Consider the following 7208-nt stretch of genomic DNA (forward strand, 5'->3'; position numbering starts at 1 on the left):
ACAGCAGGCGCCCCATAGCCGGGGGCCAGGAGCCCGGCTCCCTCCCCCCGCTCCCTGGAGGTGGCTCAGTGCCTGGTGACCCCCCCTTCGCCCCATCTGCCTCCCCCAATGCCCCTCCCCCGGCCGGGTGGGGCCCAGACTTTGACCCCGTGACTAGCAATGGATTAGGTTTGTGCTTTGTGCTCCAGACTCCCGGGCCTGAGACGAGCCCCCGGCCTGGGGCCGCCCCCCCCCCCCCCCCCCCCCCGGTCAATAAAGTATTTTATCAACAGGAGCAGCTGCCGTCCTTCTCGGGCACCAGGAGGGGGGTTACCCGGCCCAGCCACCCAACCTACGGCCTGGGCACAGCCACCTGGGGCCCCCCCACCCCGAGAGCCCCGGCACAGCCGTCTGGGGCCCCCCCACCCCGAGAGCCCCGGGCACAGCCGTCTGGGCCCCCCCACCCCGAGAGCCCCGGGCACAGCCGTCTGGGGCCCCCCCACCCCGAGAGCCCCGGGCACAGCCGTCTGGGGCCCCCCCACCCCGAGAGCTCCGGGCACAGCCGTCTGGGGCCCCCCACCCCGAGAGCCCCGGCACAGCCGTCTGGGGCCCCCCCACCCCGAGAGCTCCGGGCACAGCCGCCTGGGGCCCCCCCACCCCGAGAGCTCCGGACACAGCCGCCTGGGGCCCCCCCACCCCCCCCCACCCCGAGAGCTCCGGGCACAGCCGCCTGGGGCCCCCCCACCCCGAGAGCCCTGGGCACAGCCGTCTGGGGCCCCCCACCCCGAGAGCTCCGGGCACAGCCGCCTGGGGCCCCCCCACCCCGAGAGCCCTGGGCACAGCCGCCTGGGGCCCCCCACCCCGAGAGCCCTGGGCACAGCCGCCTGGGGCCCCCCACCCCGAGAGCTCCGGGCACAGCCGCCTGGGGCCCCCCACCCCGAGAGCCCTGGGCACAGCCGCCTGGGCCCCCCCACCCCGAGAGCCCTGGGCACAGCCGTCTGGGGCCCCCCCACCCCGAGAGCCCTGGGCACAGCCGTCTGGGGCCCCCCCACCCCGAGAGCCCTGGGCACAGCCGTCTGGGCCCCCCCACCCCGAGAGCCCTGGGCACAGCCGTCTGGGGCCCCCCCACCCCGAGAGCCCTGGGCACAGCCGCCTGGGGCCCCCCCACCCCGAGAGCTCCGGGCACAGCCGCCTGGGGCCCCCCCACCCCGAGAGCTCCGGGCACAGCCGCCTGGGCCCCCCCCACCCCGAGAGCCCCGGGCACAGCCGCCTGGGCCCCCCCACCCCGAGAGCCCTGGGCACAGCCGTCTGGGCCCCCCCACCCCGAGAGCTCCGGGCACAGCCGTCTGGGGCCCCCCCACCCCGAGAGCCCTGGGCACAGCCGCCTGGGGCCCCCCACCCCGAGAGCCCTGGGCACAGCCGCCTGGGCCCCCCCACCCCGAGAGCCCCGGGCACAGCCGCCTGGGGCCCCCCCACCCCGAGAGCCCCGGGCACAGCCGTCTGGGGCCCCCCCACCCCGAGAGCTCCGGGCACAGCCGTCTGGGGCCCCCCCACCCCGAGAGCCCTGGGCACAGCCGCCTGGGGCCCCCCACCCCGAGAGCCCTGGGCACAGCCGCCTGGGGCCCCCCCACCCCGAGAGCCCCGGGCACAGCCGCCTGGGGCCCCCCCACCCCGAGAGCCCCGGGCACAGCCGCCTGGGGCCCCCCCACCCCGAGAGCCCTGGGCACAGCCGTCTGGGGCCCCCCCACCCTGAGAGCTCTGGGCACAGCTGGACATGGGGCCCCCCCACCCCGAGAGCCCTGGGCACAGCCGTCTGGGGCCCCCACCCCGAGAGCTCTGGGCACAGCCGTCTGGGGCCCCCCCACCCCGAGAGCTCTGGGCACAGCCGCCTGGGGCCCCCCCACCCCGAGAGCCCTGCGCTGCGAGTGGCTCAGGACCCGCCGGGCTGGGGGCAGAGCGAGGGGGTGGAGGGGCAGTGGGGGGCAGAGGGGGAATGGGGGTCTGAGGGGGGGTGGAGGGGCAGTGGGGGGCAGAGGGGGAATGGGGGTCTGAGGGGGGGTGGAGGGGCAGTGGGGACAGAGGGGGAATGGGGGTCTGTAGGGGGCAGTGTGGGGCGGGGGGGAATGGGAGTCTGTAGGGGGCAGTGTGGGGCGGGGGGGTATGGGGGTCTGTGGGGGCGGAGGGGGGAATGGGGGTCTGTAGGGGGCAGTGTGGGGCGGGGGGAATGGGGGTCTGTAGGGGGCAGTGTGGGGCAGGGGGGAATGGGGGTCTGTGGGGGCGGAGGGGGGAATGGGGGTCTGTAGGGGGCAGTGTGGGGCGGGGGGAATGGGAGTCTGAGGGGGGTGGAGGGGCAGTGGGGGCGGAGGGGGAATGGGGGTCTGTGGGGGCGGAGGGGGGAATGGGGGTCTGTAGGGGGCAGTGTGGGGCGGGGGGAATGGGGGTCTGTACGGGGCAGTGTGGGGTGGGGGGGAATGGGAGTCTGAGGGGGGTGGAGGGGCAGTGGGGGCGGAGGGGGAATGGGGGTCTGTGGGGGCGGAGGGGGGAATGGGGATCTGTAGGGGGCAGTGTGGGGCGGGGGGAATGGGGGTCTGTAGGGGGCAGTGTGGGGCGGGGGGGAATGGGAGTCTGAGGGGGGTGGAGGGGCAGTGGGGGCGGAGGGGGAATGGGGGTCTGTGGGGGCGGAGGGGGGAATGGGGGTCTGTAGGGGGCAGTGTGGGGTAGGGGGGAATGGGGGTGTGACGGCACGTTGGGGGTCCCCTGTCTCCTGCACCCCGAAATGGCACAAACAGACTGCACCAGCCAGTAGAATTGAGGGTGGTTTATTGCCTCTCCAGGATACAGCACAGCACAGATGTAGTCTGGTCACAGAGCTGGGCTAGGATGCCTCAGGCCCCCTTGAGATGGGGGAGACTGGGCCCCTAAACTCCAGCCCCTTCTCCTAGGCTCTCCTCCATGCTCCCAGACAGCCACCAACCAACTAACCAAATTCCCTTGCAGCCCTGCCCCCCAGCCAGGGCAGCATCCACCTTCCTTTGTTCCTCTCCATGGGGGGTGTCTGGCCACTGGTTCAACAAGTTTGGCCTTACCTCTGCCTAGTGAGGTTTTCCCTGCTGGGTCTTGCTCCAGACAGCAGGGGTCACCACAGCCCAGCAAGTACCCCCACTACGTCACAGGGGGTCTGTAGGGGGCAGTGTGGGGCGGGGGAGAATGGAGGTCTGTGGGGGCGGAGGGGGGAATGGGGGTCTGTAGGGGGCAGTGTGGGGCGGGGGGGAATGGGGGTCTGTAGGGGGCAGTGTGGGGCGGGGGGAATGGGGTTCTGTAGGGGGCAGTGTGGGACGGGGGAGAATGGGGGTCTGTGGGGGCGGAGGGGGGAATGGGGACCTGTAGGGGGTAGTGTGGGGTCAGGGGGGAGTGGGGTTCTGTAGGGGGCAGTGTGGGGCGGGGGGGAATGGGGTTCTGTAGGGGGCAGTGTGGGGCGGGGGGAATGGGGTCTGTAGGGGGCAGTGTGGGGCGGGGGGGAATGGGGTTCTGTAGGGGGTAGTGTGGGGCGGGGGGAGAATGGGGGTCTGTAGGGGGCAGTGTGGGGCGGGGGGGGAATGCTGCTCCCAGACACGCTGCTCCCACCCAGACCCCGCAGCTCCTCCCTGCCCTACTCTCTGGCAGCCCTATGCCGCCCACCGAACCCCTCACTTTTGTCCCCACCCCAGAACCTCAGGGGGTTCCATAAAATCCACCAGAACAGAACGTCTGGCCCGTGGGAAGCCCCGACCCTCAGTTCTCCCTGCCCCCCCTCACGCCGTGGGGCTGGATCGCCGGAGGACTGAGGGTCTCGCTTGGGGGCCGCCTCGGTGGGGGTTGGGCGTTTCGCTTTTGCTTCTCACTCGTGGGCTCCCCAACTGATTTTTCGGTGGCTCTACGACCCCTGACCCTTGTGACATGGGGGGGGCTGTCTACCCCAGTGGCCCTGGGCCCACGCCGGCAGGGCAGGCACTGGTGGCCGTGTTGGGCTGGCCTGCCCCCTACTGGCCCGTGTCTGTAGCACGGCCCGGCGGGGGGGGGGGCTGAGCATCCGCATGTAGACCATGACCAGCCAAGGGTTCTCACCCGGCCAGGGGAAGGGTTTGAACAAAGGAAGGGGCGCGGCGACCTGGGGGGATGGGTGTTGGGTGATTTTTGGGAAGGGGCAGTTTTTGGCTGGGCAATCATGAAGAGATGAGACTAAATCCAGTGGGGGGGGCTCAGGGGCCTGTGGACCCCACCCCAAGGGGTCTGAGGCTGCTGCCCCCTTACTCCGATATCCACATCGAACCCGGGCTGGGCTGCATCTCAGAGAAGCAAATAAACCTTCTACTCCACTGGCTGGCGGCGGGGCACCAACCTATGGGGGGCGCCTGATGGCGGCTGTAAGGGGCACCGCGCCCCCAGCCACACAGTGCCCCTTAGAGCTGCCATCAGGCACCACACGCCGGATTGCAGCTGTCAGGTGTGCAGTGCACCGGGGGCAGAGCCGCGCCTGCATCGTGTGTTTGCTGCCCGGGGCGCAAGAATGGCTCGAGCCGGCCCTGGCTGGCGGAGTCGCATCTGGCTACGGACGGGGGTGCAGGGTCGGGGGGTCTCGGACGCGCCGGGACACCCCACATAAATAACAGAACCATTGAAACCTTTTGTGTTGGACGTAAATGAGTATTGTATGAAGTTTGATAAAGGAGCATAGAGTGTGAAAACACTTAGTCGGTGTAAGAATCGAAATGAACCCGTTCTCCCTGGCGGCCGCGCCAGCAAAATGGCTGAGGTATAATTGTGAGTTTCCATTAGCAACTGGAGGTCCATGGAGAGGTTTCCATTGAGCCAGGGGTCACTGAAAGAGAGGTGCCCGGTTTGACGGCGCGTTGGGGGTCCCCCGCCTCCTGCACCCCGAAATGGCACAAACAGACTGCACCAGCCGGTGGAATAGAGGAAGTTTATTGCCTCTCCAGGATACAGCACAGCACAGATGGAATCTGGTCACAGAGCTGGGCTAGGATGCCTCAGGCCCCCTTGAGATGGGGGAGACTGGGCCCCTAAACTCCAGCCCCTTTCCCTAGGCTGTCTCCTCCATGCTCCCAGCCAGCAACTAACTAACCCTCTTCCAGCCCTGCCCCCCAGCCAGGGCAGCATTCCACCTTCCTTTGTTCCTCTCCATGGGGGGTGTCTGGCCATAGTGGTTTGCATAGTGACTCATCCTGTTTTGCTGGGTCGTGGTACCCACGGCAGCCAGTGGGGGTTACCCCAGAGCCAGCAGCATAGAAACCAGCCAGGTACCCCCACTACATCACACCCGGCCTCGCCCCCCGAGAGACCTCCCCCGACCTCCTGTTGCTCCAGAAGAGCCCACAGAGAGAGCGCGGCTGTTACCACAACGTGAAATCACCGTGTCGCTCTGCTGTGGGTGACGGACGGACTTTCTGTGAGTTTTCCTCATCCAAGCAGGTGATGATTTTAAACAGGGTGTTAAGAAGCCAGGTGAAAACACTCGGTGCATCCCCAGAGAGGCAGGATGTATCGTCTCTCTCCGGAGGGGGTTCTCATGCCTTGTGTGTGGATGAACAAGCCCTTTGTGAGCTCGGAAGAGGTGAGACGTTTTGACTTCCAGCTTCAAGGGATTTGTTCTTCTGTCTTTGGGCTGCACGTTGCCGAGACCGGAATGGAATTGGCTGTGACAACTCATTTGGGAGCTACTGTGACACAAGTTGAAATCTGTGCTAACGACCCTGCGGCCAGTGAGAGAAAGCGCTGCTGTCACAAGAAGTCAATGCAAAGTCTCTGCAATTTCCTTCAAAGATCGCTACCAGGCCGTGGGGCTTTGACTGACGGGTCCCTTTGATTTGTGAAGGGTGACTAAATGTTAACTGGATCTTCTTGGGCAATATCAACAGATTGTTTAGGGCCCAATCCGAGCTTAACATTTAAATCGGATCAGGCCCTTTGTTAGCAGTCTGGGAAGTGGTCTCGTTTGGCAATTATGATTAGATATTATTTACATAACTAGCCAAGAGCCCATCATAAGACGGGATTTTGGGGTCTCTCCTCCACGTCTCTCTCTCTCTCCTCCACCTCCTGCATCCCCCCCTCTCTCTCTCAGCTCTCCTCCGCCTCCTGCCTCTCTCTCTGGGTACGTCTAGACTACTTGCCTCTGTCGCCAGAGGCATGTAGATTAGGCTACCAGACATAGGAAAACGAAGCGGCGATTTAAATAATCACTGCTTCATTTAAATGTACATGGCTGCCACGCTGAGCTGACAAACAGCTGATCAGCTGTTTGTCGGCTCAGCGCGATAGTCTGGACGCGCGGGTGTCGACATCAAAGGGTATGTCTACACTACCCCGCTAGTTCGAACTAGGAGGGTAGTGTAGACATACCCAAAGGTATTTGTCGACCACCCAGGTATGCCTCCAGTGGCCGTTTGGGCTCTCCCACGGCGGCCCGGCTGAGCGGCGCAGAAGTCAGCCAAGTGCCACGGCAGGAGGCGAAGGATGTGACTCAGGCAACAGCGCCGCCCAGAGGGAACAGCCAGCATTTCAGCGTTACAGAGTCACAGACATTGGGCTACTATCTATATGATACAGGTACTGCCATCATGGTACCGACACAGACATATCTCAGTAGCTTTACATATAAAATAGCCCAGCCCCATTGACCTCGTGGGCAATGTACCTTGCAAACAATGGTGGGGAGGGTTAGTTACAGGGTCCCCTGCACCCCGTAATTGGCATGGGTCGTTTAGTATTGTCGTTCTGGCGTGTGGAAAGGGAGAACACTTGATAGTTTTGCAATAACTTCAGAAAATGCAGTTGCAGGACGTCTCACTAGGGATGTAAATTCTCATTCATCAGTTACCCGGTTAATATCAGGTCACACCGGGTCTGCCCCGGCTCCCAGCCTGCTCCGGCGCAGCCCCTGTCCACAGCAAGCGGGACCCTTGGAGAGAGGCTGCTTTGGACACTGGCGCAGCCCGACTGTGGGGCCCGAGACAGGGGCTGCTCCGGAAAAGAGCCGCCCCTGGCTGCAGAGGGTCCTCTGAGGGGCGCAGCAGGTGGGGAGCCAGCCCCCTGCGAGGCACTGTTAAGAGGACGAAGGGAGCCGTCCCATGACATTGTGGGACCGTTCCGGATGATCCCCAGGCCCCGAGGCCAATGGGGCTGCATCTCCCTGCCAAGTAACAGGGCTGAGACCCTGGACCCCTCTGGGA

The sequence above is a fragment of the Pelodiscus sinensis genome, chromosome 1 (genome assembly GCF_052426305.1).
Source record: "Pelodiscus sinensis isolate ZL-2025 chromosome 1, ASM5242630v1, whole genome shotgun sequence".
In the NCBI taxonomy this organism is placed as follows: Eukaryota; Metazoa; Chordata; order Testudines; family Trionychidae; genus Pelodiscus; species Pelodiscus sinensis.